This window comes from Ceratotherium simum, chromosome 38 (assembly GCF_057802395.1).
Source record: "Ceratotherium simum simum isolate JZ-2026a chromosome 38, ASM5780239v1, whole genome shotgun sequence".
In the NCBI taxonomy this organism is placed as follows: domain Eukaryota; kingdom Metazoa; phylum Chordata; class Mammalia; order Perissodactyla; family Rhinocerotidae; genus Ceratotherium; species Ceratotherium simum.
In genome coordinates, this window is record NC_141937.1 from 19,137,830 (window position 1) to 19,153,909 (window position 16,080).

General features: G+C 35.4%; 1 pseudogene; it reads right to left on the minus strand.

The window, feature by feature from the left end:
* Positions 1-2,087: 2,087 nt before the first annotated feature.
* LOC101396683 (protein NipSnap homolog 2 pseudogene) lies at positions 2,088-2,781 on the minus strand (annotated as a pseudogene).
* Between the last annotated feature and the right edge of the window lie 13,299 nt (positions 2,782-16,080).

Here is a 16,080-nt window from a genome sequence, read left to right on the forward strand (position 1 = left end):
CCTAAATCTAAATCTTAGTGGATTATCACAAAGAAAATACTGATGTAATCAGCACCAGATTTTTAAAAAACCCAATACCCCTAGAAGCCCCTACTCTGTACCTTCCATTTTACTTTTTTAGTGTTATCTCTTATTGAATAGAAGTTCTTGATTTTAACGTACTCCAATGAATCTATCTTTCCTCAGGAAAGAAATATTTTCCTACCTCCCCAAAATGGATATATTCTTTACAATATTTCACAGTTCAGTATAATATTCACTATAGGTTTTTCATAGATACATTTTATCAGATTACAGATGGTTTCTACCATTCCTAATCTTTTAATTAGATTTTATTATAAATGCCCACTTATAAATTGATGTAATTTTATCACCTTTTGTGATATCTGGGATGATTATAAGTTTTTAAAATTTATTTTAATTTGATGAATTACATGTTGATTTTATAATGTTAAAGCAAAGCTGCAATCCTTAAATAAACCCAAATTGGTCATTATGTATTATATTTTTGTATAATACTGTATTTAATAAGCTAATATTTAGTTCAGGATTTTTGATTGTATGAATATGAGTGATGTTGGCCTAAAATTTTCACTTCTTATATCATCCTTGCTTGATATTGATTTCTGAGTTATGAAAAGCTCATGAAATAACTAAACCCAGATTATTCCTATTCTGAAAATAGAAAAGAATGGGTTATCATGAGAGCAAAGAAACTGAACAAAGATCATATTTAAATCAGATAGATATTACTGAAATTATGGTATTCAAATATGGGATATTATACTTTTAAATAAATATTTCTCTTATAATAATATATCTATTTATTAAAAAAACCCTTCAGATAATAATAGTTATAATTCATTGAAATCTTACTATCTGTGAGCCTGTATTCTTGTCATATGAAATGCACTGTAATACATCTAATCGTTACAAACACCCTATGAGTAAATGCTGTTTATACCTATTTGCAGATGAAGAAAATGAGGCATAGAGACATTTAACAGCAAGCAAAATATCTCCCAGCTGAAGATAGATGCTGTTGGTTTTTGGATATTTATTTACTAAGTATAAAAAGCCGTAGTTCTATCTCCACCTCCCAAACACCGCCCATATATCCCAGAAATGATCTATATTGTTAGTTTTGATGTATCAATCAGAATCCAATCAGGAAATGAAAATTAAATCAATTGTTTTACAGAGAGAATTTAATATGAAAATATTATTAACGAGGTGTAAAGCATTGCTAACTAAGCAACAGAAAAGGCAAAAAGAGCACACTGAGTTATCACAGAGGTAGCCAATAGGGACACAGCTGGGGAAACGAATGAAAGGGATTGAAATGAATGAAACACAAACGTGTGGAGGAGAGACCTTCAGAGCCAAGCCTTAGACATCTGAGAAGAAGTACTATTCAGCTGGTTCAGCGTCTCAAAGCTTCTAGAAAGTTATCTGATGATCTGTAACCCAGACCTCCTAAGTGTGTGTTGGGAGGGGGTGCTGGTGCTGCTGAATTGATTCACCTGTTGCTACTGGAACAAACAGCTACTGACCGGGGTCAGGTAGCTAGATGAGAGGGATGCTGACCGGAAGAGGGAGCAAGAAGGAAGCAAACAGGAAGTAATACATCCCTTCCTCCTCCAGCTGCCCATCTCCCATCAGAGCCTCTACTGGCAGAGCTGAACAGGAAGCCAGCAGGTAAAGGACAAATGTAGTCTGCAGATTCCCAGAGCCAACCCCACAGAGTAGAACACAGAAGGTAGGTTTTAAGTTGGGAGACAACAGCTTAATAACAGTTACACATATTGATATTCTTCTACACGTTTTTATATATATGCAAAATTACTATTTCCCCTAAACTCAGACCACCACCCCCACAACACACACAGAGCAAGGGTTGAACCAAACCCATAGGTTTCTTAAGAATTCTTATTCTTATTCTTATGAATTCTTATTCAAAAGAATTTATTTTACTTATTTATTTATGAATTGACTACAAGAGGAGGAGAGAAACAAAGATGACTAAAATTTTCTGCTCAGCAATCAGGATGATGTCAAGATGTGTGGGGTGTGCCTTTGCACTTTGATCAAGTAGTGCCCCCAAACATCCCTATGGTTATTTGTAGCCACTCATGGTTCCCAACCCCAGCCCAATCAATCACCAGTCTACTTTCTGTCTCTATAAATTTGCCTTTTCTGGAAGTTTTATATATATAGAGAGAGTCCTGACTTGTTGGGTCAGGCTCATTCCAGAAACTGAAGTCCAATAGCCGCTGCTTCTTCCGAGAGAGAAGCATATCTCTTCTTGTCTTACAGAATCCCCCAATTTCCTTATTTTCTCTGAGTTTGTTCATGATCTTCCTGAGGGCTAGATAACCTCCTTCATACATCCAAAGGTGGATAGCTTGCCACTGCTCACCATATCCTGGTGTTTCGAGTCCCCACCAAAGTGTAAGGGTAATGTTAACTTTCGTAAATCTCTGGCAACACTTCTGGACAAACTTTGGTGTATGCATCTAGGCATTCCAGTTCAAAATGCATGAAATTGAAATTTGTACAGTTTGCTCATTTTCCTTTTTTGCCTAGGAGATAGTAGTGTGTATCTTTTCTGGGATCAACCGTGTGGACAAATATGGATTTTAACCAGATATCTTCTCAAAGTCTGTAATCTGAAGATGTTGTTCCTGAACTTGAGACTGAAGGGAGGGACCAGCACAGGAAACCGCTCTCATGACACATCTTGCTCCCACCACCATCTTGCTTTGGTGTCTTGGCTCCCATGGCTGGAAGATGTTTGGTAAGCTGTAAGACATTATTGTGTGTTTGTAAATTGATGAGAACAATCCATGAAATACCACAAGCACGGATGATATAAGAGAGCAAGGAAAATTGCTTGAGATATATCCTTGATTAGACAAGAGATTTTATGCATAGATGGAGGAAGAAATTTTAAATGGGGGAGCAATATTACATCTATGGAAATATGATGGAGGGTAGACATATCTGTGGGTAAAAGTAGGTACTTGTTGTAGATGGAGTTTGTCAAATTCTCATTTAACTGTTTCAATTATCTCAGTGAATTAGAGACTCTCTCATTAGCTAAGGAAGAGGATTAGAAATGAGAGAAGAGAGAAGTGTGAACGAGTCATCTTGACTGATAGAATGAATGGACCAGGAAAATATGGCATGGTTGCCCCGCCTCATTACCAACTCACTTGGGATTCCTGGGCATTAATTTAATGTGAGACCAGTCAGTATGGTTGTGTCAGTATGTGTTTGTGTGTGTGTATGTTTCAGTCACACCCATCTGAATGCATAGAAAAGTTGAGAAGTTAAACAGGGTTTGTCTTTTGCCAAGTAAGTATAAAAACAGGAAAATAAGGTAATTTGGTACATACTGATATAAAGTCTCAAAGATAAAGGTTTAAGGTCAAAAAACCCCAGAATTGTACAGTGTAACCCAATTTGTGTGGATACAAGGTGAAAGTTAAAAAACTGAAATCACAGCTGAAAGACAGCTGAGATGTTACCAGAGTTGGCTACCGTTCTGGTAACGCCATGGTGTAGATCCCCCACCCCAACTGAGCTCCGAGTCAATTCAGATTACCACCACACCCTAAGAGAGATTTTCCAGAGACCAGCAAGCTCAGACAAAATATTTACTGTGCTATGGGGATGATGCTTTTAACAGAGTTCCGAAAGAGGTTCACTATCTCCTTTGTGTGCAATGCTTTTATCTATTACACTCCTGGTCTGGGGAAGGAGGGTTGGTGGAATAGCTTCATGTCAAAATGTCACAGACCCCATTGTCTTATTGACATTCAGTAGTTTCTCTTGGATAGACAATGTTTTAGTTTATTCTGTGGCTTTGGTGAATTGCAAAAGTTCTGAAATGGTTGATTTTAGGTGTATTCTTCGTATTTCCATTGTTTTAGAGGAAGAGTGAGTTCCCCAAGTTCTCATTGTGCCATTCCAGAAGTCAATTAGGAGATGATTGGATTTTTAATAAGATATTATGGTCATGTGAATATAGTAATGAAATTGGAAAACTTTAATCCAGAATGTGCTACTACTTATCTAAATGCTCTGGAGTAAGTTCCTCAACCTCATCAGAGCTTTGTTTCCTCCACCCGTTTCCAATAGTTTGGTACTAAGGTATTGTGTCTAATTCTAACATTATATGATGATTTTTAATTATTGTTTAAAATGCTAACATATTTTTTGGAAGTTGAAAGGGTTTTATTTCCCTTTCCCTTTCTTTGTTTTCTAACTATTTAGGAATCATAAGTTTAAGAAACTATTTTTTCTACTATGACTCTGCTTCTCTAGTTTTTAATATATCTCATTCCTCAGCAACAACTTTTTCCACAAGAAATTATCTGTTTACATGTTCAGTCAGTGAAATCTCCCCCGCCTCCATATAATTTGTATTTTCAAGACAGAAAAGAATGAATCAACTCAAATCATTTAAAATTAGTTTTTACAGAATCAAACAGGATGGAAATAAAGATTATTCATTTTATCTTCCTGATTTTAGGCTAAGATAATATAGACAGGTAAGGACACCATTTTAAAAGGCTTTCAGGGGCCGGCCCAGTGGCATAGTGGTTGAGTTCACACGCTCCGCTTTGGCGGCCTGGGGTTCACAGGTTCGGATCCCGGGCACAGACCTAAGCCCATCTCATCAAGCCATGCTGCGGTGGCATCCCATATACAAAATAGAGGAGGATGGGCACAGACGTTAGATCAGGGCCAATCTTCCTCACCAAAAAAAAAGGCTTTCAGAAAAGATAATTATATTAACCTGTTAAAAGAAGAAAACAAAAAGTATTTGCCTTGGGAAATAATGTGGATTTTTTTGTGTGTGTGTGAGGAAGATCAGCCCTGAGCTAACATCCCTGCTAATCCTCCTCTTTTTGCTGAGGAAGACCGGCTCTGAGCTAACATCTATTGCCAATCACCTCCTTTTTTTTTCCCCAAAGCCCCAGTAGATAGTTATATGTCATAGTTGCACATCCTGCTAGTTGCTGTATGTGAGACTCGGCCTCAGCATGGCTGGACAAGCGGTGCGTCGGAGCATGCCGGGGATCCGAAACTGGGCCGCCAGTAGCAGAGCATGTGCACTTAACTGCTAAGCCACGGGGCCGGCCCTGGATATTTTTTTTTATTTCTACACCTCTACACTGCAAAATATTTGCTAATTTTCTTTAAAAATTGCCACTTGGGTCAGGACCAAGATTTTCTTCCCCAAAAATTGGCCAGAGTCAAAAAATTTTAAAAAAAGAATAAAAGCAAGCAAGCAATCTGTTCCAGGTCCCAAAAGGCTTTTACTGGACAGTTAAATAGAGTATCTCTGTTTTCTAACAATTACATTTTGCCAACCATATGGATAGAATAATGAGGGAGATGCTATTTCAATTCATCCATCTCCTTTGGAAGTGGTTCTTGAATAGAAAAAAATGACAGAGTGCAGATATTTACTAACTATTGAACTTTTTTTCTAAGGAATGTCAGACATTACTCAGTCTTCAGAGTGATTTCTCATAAATTCCATTTGAGAGTGAATCAAGAAACACAATAGAATGTTGGGTGCCAGGTTCTTTTAGAAAATTCTCCGTTCTAGTCACTCTACTTGAGAAGTAACTTAAGTTTATTCCACTCATCAAAATTTTTAATATTGCATCCAAAAATTCCTAATTTTTAACTAAATAGTTGCTAGATGGTAGAAAATATAATTCAGACTGTTTCCTAAAGTAATAATACAGTTAATAATAGTAATAACAAAACTGATAATTTTTATAATTATATATAGGAGAGTCATATTTTTATATATATTGGAGGGTTGTAATTTACAGTTAGGCAAGTGCCTGAAGGTATTATTTGGTTCATGTTATGAAGTACTGATTTCTGTATGGTCAATTGTCCAAATCTTGTGGCTTTGGCACATCATGATGCACCATCTGCACATTCATCATAGAACCAAATAATAATAGATTCAAGACTTACTTATATCCTGCAATATATCCATCACATTTCCTGATAAAAGTTGTTTTCTGAAGTATCCAACTGTGAATGATCTGAAGAATACATATTTCAGGAAGGAATTATCTCATAAGTAATGTTTATATATTTTCAGTACTATTTCTAAGAATAGACCCCTCTGAGTGTGTTTGTATAATTTGGCTATCGAGGCTTAAGCAACCTTCTTCTTTTCTACACTTCATTTGTAAGAGCACATACACCTGACTACTGTAACTGTAAGAGCCATACCTCCCCCGCCCCCCATCAAAATAAAAAGAGAATGCTCTTCTATCAACTTTAGGCTTCTTTTCACAATGGAGCAAAAATCTATAAATTGCAAAATAAGGTCTCTTTTCTCCGGGGAATTAGGTCCTTGGCAAAATAAATAAAATCATAAAATTCTCAAATTTAAAATATTTTAATATCCATTTGACAGTATTGGAAAATTTTCTTAATCTAAAATAAGCGACAAGTGGGAAAAGGTGTGAAGAGAAGTTACAATCTCTGCTCTGTATCATAATGAGCAATATTGACTCCTTTTTTGAACCGAGGCTCTTGCCAAATTAGGTGGAAATTTAAATCAACACGAGAATAAAGTCTTGTCTTTGGACAAAATATAATCTTGGCAACTTGTACTCACAGAAAGAGAATTCACAATGGGAGAATGTACGATCGTGCTTGAGATTCAGGCCTGTGTGGGGAGAGTGAAGAGAACTTAGAACCACCTTTTATGATTCCAGGACTAAACTTCTGCTTCTCTGCCATCTAAACTGCTCAAGTTTAGTGAAGTTCAGTAAAGCAAGCACCATCATCAACTGTCAGATTGAAGTCATCCTACCGCGTTATAATTCCAGGCAAATTACTTAGATTTGGAGAGATACACTGTGGGTAGAAGTGGATAGGGTGAGTTCAAACCCTGTACCCAGAATGAGGATGTCTAAAAGGTGATGGAGACTGAAAGATGAGGGGATTAGGGAAGAAAGGAATTGAGGGCAAAGGAGTCAAGTTAAGATTGGGGATATTTACATAAAATGAACCCATTGGAAAGATTTTGACTTTCTAAAGATGTATCCTTTGGACCTAGAAAATGTGATATTTTACATTTGGGTTTAAGTTTCTCGCCATGTTTTTGACCATCAATGCAGTAAAGAACATTGTATATGCTAGCATTGTCTTGTGCATTGGCCTTTGTGAAAACTGAAATAATTGGGGTGAGTGACCTGCTCCATTTCTTCCTCTGCTGGCATCTGTGAAAAGGGAGTAGCTCCTTTGAGTTGGTAGTAACCAGAGCAAAGTGAGTGGTGATCCACAACACAATGGGCAGTAAAGGTAATAAAGTAGTCTTTACCTTTCTTATTCTTTTATATCATTTTTAAGGATGACTTTGGGGTGTGTATGGAAAGACTAAAGCATGCACTTAGCTGTAGCTTGAAACCAAGTCTCTTACATAATGTGTAAAATTCTAGTGTCCATCAATGAATGAATGGATTAAAAAAAGTGATATAAATATAAATATACACACATATACACACACACAATGGAACATCATTCAGCCATAAAAAAGAAGGAATCTTGCCATTTGTGACAACCTGGATGGACCTTGATGGCATTGTGCTAGGTGAAATAAGTCAGACAGAGACAGACAAATAGCACGTGATCTCATTTATATGAGAGGCATTTGGGGGCCAGGCAATAAATGGAGTCCTGTCTAAGGTCCAGATCATAGTGGGCTCACTGTATTCACAGAGCCAGCCAGTAGTTATTTTCTTGGTCCCAGAACTTATAATAAGGATAGCCACACTTGGTAGTTGGTACAATTCTTGCATTGTCTCTATAACCTGTGAGGTAAAAAGCTATTAAAGTGAGTAAGGGTAAGTTGAATCTCTGAAAGTGCCCTCACACCCCCCCCACACACACATATAACCAGGTTAGTTAATCAGAAACAATATCGTATCTAATATCACATCCAGAAGCTGTAGTCTTCAGAAAGCCATAGATGACGTGCCAGCTCAGAGCAAATACTTTACAATGTCGGGCGCCTTCCTCCAAGACACAGTTTATACCTTTAATCAATGATATTTATGTGTTTTTTTCTCATAAGAAGAATACATAGATCTGAAAACTGAAGGTTGGAAGTAAGAGTGGCCTATTACAACCACTGCCGATGACCTCCTTATGGGATATCTTCTTTCTGTCTCCACAGTTCTATGTTCTGCATAGTTAGAGCTTCTGGTCCCCAGTGGGGAGAATACTTTCACCAGGAAACGCAAAAAGGTCCCATTGTGTTTTACACTTTGGCTATCGCCTGGGCACTTTGGATTTCTCATGCTAAGGGACCAACATACAAGTTGAGGACTAACCTTCTTGACAGTAGTAATTGACTCTGATCATCAGGAGAATATAGGGGCTCTGTTACACATGGGGGCAGGCAAAGATAGGTTTGGTACGTAGGTAATCCACTTGGGTGCCTCTTGTTAATACCTCGGCCAATTGTGAGGGGAAGATTTTACTGACCAGGGCTTACTGACCATGGATGACAATATGGGTCACAACACCAGATAAGCCACTGAGACCAGTAGAAGTGTTAGCTGAGGAAGAAGGGATGCTAGAATAGATAATGTAGAAGAGAAACAATAAGTATTAACTATTACACCAAGATAAGCCATAACAGGATGGGCTATAATTTCTCCCACTCACCTTTCTCTGCTATGATTCCCCCAGAATGAGAGGCCCACGTGAACTGCAGAAGGAGCTGTCCAATAAATGTGTCTGAAGATCTGAATCTGAGCGGTGCAAGAATGGACCATGGTAGATACAAATGCACCATCCCCTCCAGTAAGCACTTATGGCCCCTTCTGTTGGGAGGGCTATCAGTAGAAGGGCTTCAGGGATTTCCTCAACTGCAGAGATCCACCTTGCCCATGGTTATACCTTTCTAGGGGCAGCCCAATCCAATACCTGCTTCAGGTAAGTTTACTCAAATGTCTGGTTATTTGGGCTCAATGTGGGATCAGTCTGAAGGGCCCTTTTAACTCCAGAGTTTCCCACGGATTTAGCTGAGACAAAAAGGCCTATACCGCAGCTCATCCTTATCCCTCTGTCCAACCAAGCTCTCCTCCCTTCCTTTCCTCAAGTGTGATGCCATGGCTACTCCTTAATAGTCACCCTGAGCATTGCACTTTGTCTCAGGGTCTGCTTCCGGGTGAACCCAACCCATGACTGTCATTTAAAGAATGCTTTTTTCAAGTTATATCAAAAAAATCTACTAGTAAAAGCAATTAGCATGCAGAGTATGTGAATATTGTTGTTCATTGAACAGGTATTTTACATGCCTGCTGCACGCAGGAACTGGTACAGGGGACACAGCAGTGAAGATGACAGACAAGGTCTTTGTACCTGCTTAGCCCAGAGTCTAGAGGAATATACAGAAATGAAACAGTCACTCAAATCATTATAATTGTGGTAAGAGGGAAAATTATGGAATATCTCTATCAGTTCAACATGAGTTTAGTTTAGATTCTTGAAAGAGTAACACTATTAAAAGTAATACAAAGAATAACGAGAAGCGAAAAATGTAACAGAGTCAACAAATATGTAACAATGATAATGTCTGATATAAACAACAATAACAGCAACAACCAATAACAAACCTATGATATCAACAAAGGAGGAACTAATCTTTTAAATGTTGTCTTCTATTGTTTCTTCCGTGAAGTTAAGCCTAGCTCAAGAGAAATCTAAAAGACTCCAACTCAGTTTACTTTTGAAAACTTACTCAAGTGATAATGATTTGTCAAGCTGCAGACATAAAAAAAACATTATTTTGTAATATTTCTTCTCTCTCCATCTTTATTCACTTCTTCTGACAGCATTTGTTTTTATACATTCTGAAGCTATTTTTTGTGGTTTTATGTTCAATCTTCGATTACTCACATGAAGGCAAAACCGTTTTATGCCAGTGAAAATATGAACCACACTATTTATGGGGTTTTACATAAACTACATCAGGAAAGAGAAAGGAAAATTTGCCAGAGAGAATAAAATGCTCCAAATAAAGCAAATCCATTGAAACTAAACATTTATATAACAAGCCTTAATTTCATCTGCAACATCGAAAAATATGGCCATGTATGAACAAAGGATATGAAAGTGAGAAGATAGAAACACATTTTCTCCAAACTTGGTTAGTTAGTTTCCTATTATTTAATTTAAAAAGGTTATTGATTTTTGGTAGCATTTTTCATGACTACTCAACTGAGTTTCCCTTGTGAAAAAAAAAGCAATTAAATCTTAAAAATAAATAGCAAAAGCAAGGCAAAATATTCTATTTTAAATATTAAAAAGCATTTTATACAATTTGTATGTTGAACACAACTAGAATATATTATTTTAAATTTTTCAGTTTTGGGGAAAATTTAAAATACCAAAATAAGAATTTTGTACTCTGAGTTATACAATATCAGCTTTTCTAACAAATCAAAATTTCATTTGCTTAAATGTCTCTTGGGCACCATTTTAAAATTCTTATACTATGCCAAAAATATGAGTGTTTTCACTGCAAAGAAAATTCAAAAGACTCAATGTATTCTAGGGAAAGTGTAGAGTTTTAGATTGGCACTCTTGACAATTTAATGACTCTTGTTTTTTTCCATTGTCTCTGGCAACATAATTATCTTACTAGCATATTTAGTCCAACTCTCTCGTCAAAACTAGCCCAGTAAAATATCTACTGGCAATTCTGAGTCTACTTGCTTTCTGTCCAGCCCAATTTGTTTTATTTTTCCCCCAGCAATTGATTTAAATGCTCTAGCCGATTGTAATAAACTGTTCTCTTTCTTTGAAGACTGCTACAAAATACTCTTATTTACAGCATCCATCCTTGAAAACTACTCAATGGCTTTTGGATCTTGCTTTTATTTTAACAAAACTCTGTATTTCTGCTTCTCATTCTTGTGTTTTTATGTCTAGATTGCTCTAGGATTTAAACTGAACTATTCCTTCAATTTCAAAGACCACTTTAATTTTTTGAAAAATTCTAAGGTTAAGGGCAAAGAGAGGCTTTTATACAAAAATGACTTGAGACAAAGGATAAAAATTATTCCTTTATGCATTTTATGATAAATATATACATTTTTCATTACGATATTAGTATCCATAGAAGTTATAGCAAGAAATTTAGAGCGGAGACTCTGGACAAAGAGAGTTTATTAGATTTGTTTTTAGAAGTTATAAGAACTGAATAATTCATATAAAGAGCTGAATAATCATCTTTTAGTAGTTATCATCTCATAGGTTTTATGAAGTGAAAATTATTAGAAGATAAAAATTTATTTTTCAAAGTAACATCTGCTTATAAAGTTCAATTATAAATATTTAATTGCTTTTCTGAAAGACCCAGAAGAATGTATATTCTCTTAAATTAGAAAATTTTGCAATATGGTGTAATGGAATCTCATTTGGAAAATAAAATCAAACAAGCTTGTTCAAGACCAGTTTTGTGCAGAATGAAAATACGTGAAAAGAGCACAAACGGTAGGTAATAGCAAAAGGTAATTTAGAGTGTATTTCACCAAGGCCAGTATTTCATGAAATTATATTATAGAAATTATGAATTCTAATAGCATTAACCTCATCAGTAATATTGTAGATATAAGGAATAAACATCAGGAAATTGCATAAAATTCAAGAAGACATTAAATCAACATTAAAGAAAAAAATCTATGAAAATCTTTGGAAGGAATGTGATTTTTATTATTGGATAATTTTCTAACTTCTCTGCTCTTTTTCTCTTCCCTCAAAGCAGAACAACACTGTCAAATCTAAAGAAATGGTACCCAAAATAGCAAAGCAGATCCATGTGTCATACATCATATAACACACAAAATCACACTGCAAAGGTTACACAAGCAGAAATAGGCCTTATTAGGTGGCAAAAATCTCATGCGTAGACTTTAGAGCTGCCTACCCTAGCTTCTGATATTTGACGGTACAGGCAATTCATATATATGAACCAGTTATATCAAATATCAAATATTTACTAAATATATACCAAAGGTGGAAATCATTACTCCTTCTCATAATTCCATAACCTACAAAATACCTAATTTTTTATACCATTCACGGCATTTATCTTGTGACTTGTTCTTTAACTATACACATAAACATATTTTATATTCCTAGCTAAATTGAGGCAAGAAATCATCTAGTCTACTTTATACTCGTCTCAGTTACCATCTTTATATCCATCCTATACACATATTTCTTTCACTAGTTTGTCTTCCCAGTTTGGTTTACTTGAGGAAGCCCAGAGAATATGGGACTTTACTCTTAGTTTTCAAACCAATGGAAAGACAAGTTATATTAAAAGATTCAATATCAAGAAACTTTCCCTGACAACAAATGATTGGAAAAAGGAGAACAGAAAACAAAAGAAAAATTAAAAGAAAACCTAATGCCATTGGGTATTAAAAGGGATTCTGATTCAGAATGACTGGCCTATAATTTTTTGCTTTAAGTATGCTGAATCTTTGGTAAAAACAAACAAGCAAACAAACAAATAAGGCAAGCCAGCAAGCAAAACAATTTTTACGAAGTGTTAACCTTTTATGCCTGGTCTCTAACTTTTAGGTTTTCCCTTAGATCTTTTCTGTTGCTAGTATGACTCGTTTCTTTTTTTTTTTTTTAAATTTTTCATCAATTCATCTTTAACACATTCAACAAGTTTTTTTTGTTTTTTTTTTTAATTTTATTTATTTTTTTCCCCCAAAGGCCCAGTAGATAGTTGTATGTCACAGCTGAACATCCTTCTAGTTGCTGCATGTGGGACTCAGCCCCAGCATAGCCGGAGAAGCAGTGCGTCGGCTCGCTCCCAGGATACGAACCAGGGCTGCCAACAGCGGAGTGCGTTCACCCAACCGCCAAGCCACGGGCTGGCCCGACTCGTTTCTATATTTGGGAGCTTCGTGGATAGTCTGAAACTTTGAAATTAAGACTAGTTTTGAATCCTCCTTTTTCCTGTATAGAGTAAAGTTATTCTTATTAAAAAAAATAAAATAAGTGGAAGTGAGCAGAAAGTAGTAATTGCTGGAGATCATAGAGTCAAAGACATTCAAGGTCACTGTGTCAGCTTATCGCTGTCTTTCTATATTTATTATAATGGCTAATGTTAACTGAGTACTTAACACCAGGCAATGTGACATTCCTATTACATGTATCATACCACTTACTCTTATTAATCTTCCTGTAAGTTAGGTGTTGTTAACATGCTTATTTTATAAATGAAGAAAGAGTCTTACAGAAAGGTTAAGCATCTTGCCCAAGGTGGATCCAGGACATGATTCCACGCTGACTAGATTATTGCAAATTCTATCAAATTGTCAATTGAAATAAAAAACAATCCAATTAAATGAGTTCACATTTATCACATCAAAAGTGGGTTTTACATTATGCACCAATAATGTATTTTGAAGAGTTTTCAGATCAAGAACAGGCCAAGAACTCAATGTATTGATAATATTCCCATTCTCTCCTTTGAAAGTGAACATTAGGAATGTTGAGCACACTGACCAGTGGATTTCTACTGTGCCAATGATCAGGGAGACTGGAAAATATTGTCTCTGAATACAGTTTTAGGAATCTGAACTCATGAATGCTTAAATTGCTACTATCATTAATATAAAGATTTAAAAGAACTTTTCTACAAGTAGACTGAAGACATAATGATAACGAGCCTTGTAGCAGATTATGTAAGATCTCCACGAATCTCAATTATTACCACAAACTTAAATGTAGTGAAAATAAACTTTTTCATCTAACAAAAAGGTCTTACCTGCAGATCAAAGCAAGAATATATCAATTGTCTTGGGCATTATGCTTAAATTCCTACAATTGCAGCCTTTGCGGATTTTGCCTGTAAAGACTGAGAGTTTCAAAAGTTGCTATTACATGTAGTACTAAAATTCCAAAGTATAAAACATATTCTTATAACAAGTTCTGGAACTCTAAAAAGGAAAAGTAAATGGGGAGAAAGGAAGGAAAGATTTTTCTATGAACTGAAAAGAAAATTCATTGTAATGATGATGAAATCTCGTTCTTCAAAGACCCTGGCAACCACAAGGATTACTGTTTACCTCCTGTCATCCTAAGAAGAATAAAAGATTGATGTTTTTATACAACCATAAAGATGGGTGTTCGACAAAGAACTTACTCATGCTTCTTATTTGCTTTCTTTTCTAGCTAAAGTGAAAAAAATTCTTTTTGTCAGTTATTTTTATACATAAAATTTCTAGCAATATTTATCTGAGGATTATAGGTGACAATTTTAATAAATTCTGGTAGGTGCATACACTAAATTTCACCATTACAAGACTTTCTAAATGAAATTATGTGATTTATATCCACTCCTTTTGGGCTGAGCCATAAAGTTATAAAAAGAGACTGACATTTTTGTGCTTACTTAAACATTATAAATGTACAGATTTGTTACTCCACAGCTATAATTGGTCAATAATGTAAATTCAAGTCAATAATTCTTATTTGTATTTGATTATGTTGCTTAACACAGATTTATATGTTACAAAATGCAATTAAAATATAGCATGGAGTCATTGCAATTAATGAATAAATTTGTAATATAGAGAAAAGAGGGGATAACACTTAATTGTCAGTGTTTTGAAAATTTATCTTCAAAATGTGTTTGGAAAGTCTAGTCTATATCTATGAATTAGAATGCACTGGCTTATATCGTAAAATATTGTAGCAAGAATATCACAGGCTCCTGAATAAGTGTTACATTTATCTACACTTTAAAAATCATCATTAATAAAAAACTATTTTCCTAGAATATCTGATTATCTTATAATTTATATTTTAAAGTATGATTTAGAAATATAGAGTATTACATACCCTGATTTTAAGTCTGGAAAGGGCTTGATATAATGGCTAACAGTGTAAAATATATGATGACAGTGTACCTCTTTACACATTTTCTTGTTTGTTATTTCAAAAAGTTAATACAGGGGGTCTGCCCAGTGACGTAGCAGTTAAGTTCACACACTCTGCTTCGGCGGCCCCAGGGTTCACAGGTTTCGATCATGGGAACAGACTTATGCTCTGCTTATCAAGCCATGCTGTGGTGGCATCCCACATAAAGTAGAGGAAGATTGGCAACAGATGTTAGCTCAGGGCTAATCTTTCTCACCAAAAAAAAAAAAAAAAAGTTAATACACACATGTGGCCAGGCAGCTTACCTAACTCAATTTGACAACTAGAAAAAATGTTCAACTAACCTGACAGTTTTCTCATTAAATATGTCTTAGTCTCTTAGTCATGAAATTATATAAAAATTAAATATTAAAATATTAAGGTAATAAATTATGCTGTGTTTACCTGTTATTTATATGAGTTTAATTGAAAACAAATGTATCTTTTTTAAAAGATGAATTTCCATAGCTATCTATAATTTTATTTTAGGGCATCATTTCTCTTGTCATGTCCTTCTTTTATGGTGGAAATATTCCTTTCTTTCATGGTGAAATATGAGCCATTCCTATCCAAATGGAATAAATTTCAATATATTGCCATAATGATAAGGGGGAAATAAGACGAGCATCTAAGAGCAGATCCTAAGCAAAGCATTATCAATTAAACGGATGGGATAAACAGTCAGATAGTCAGTCAGTGAGCCAAATCTGTGCTTCAAATGGGAACATAGAAGCAAGTGTGAGCTATTTCAGCCTTTCTGACACCAGTAGGAGATTAAAAAATCTTGCATTAAGTATTTCGCAGGTTTCTTTTTCCTTTCCTGAAATCTCTGCTAAGAAAATGAAAGATAAAGTTATAAACCATTTGATAAAATTCAAGACCTTATATTTCAGTCAGTGATGTCTACACTGCTGTTGGGAAAATGATAAAAGAGAAAAGATGCAAACAAAACAGAAAAGAAGTAGCATACAAGGTCACAGATATTAACAGAGATACCAGAGAGCAAAACAAAGTCCTCACAGCATGTAGAGGCGACTCTGTTCTCTTCTTGGGAGGTCAGAACCTTGTTCTTGAAAG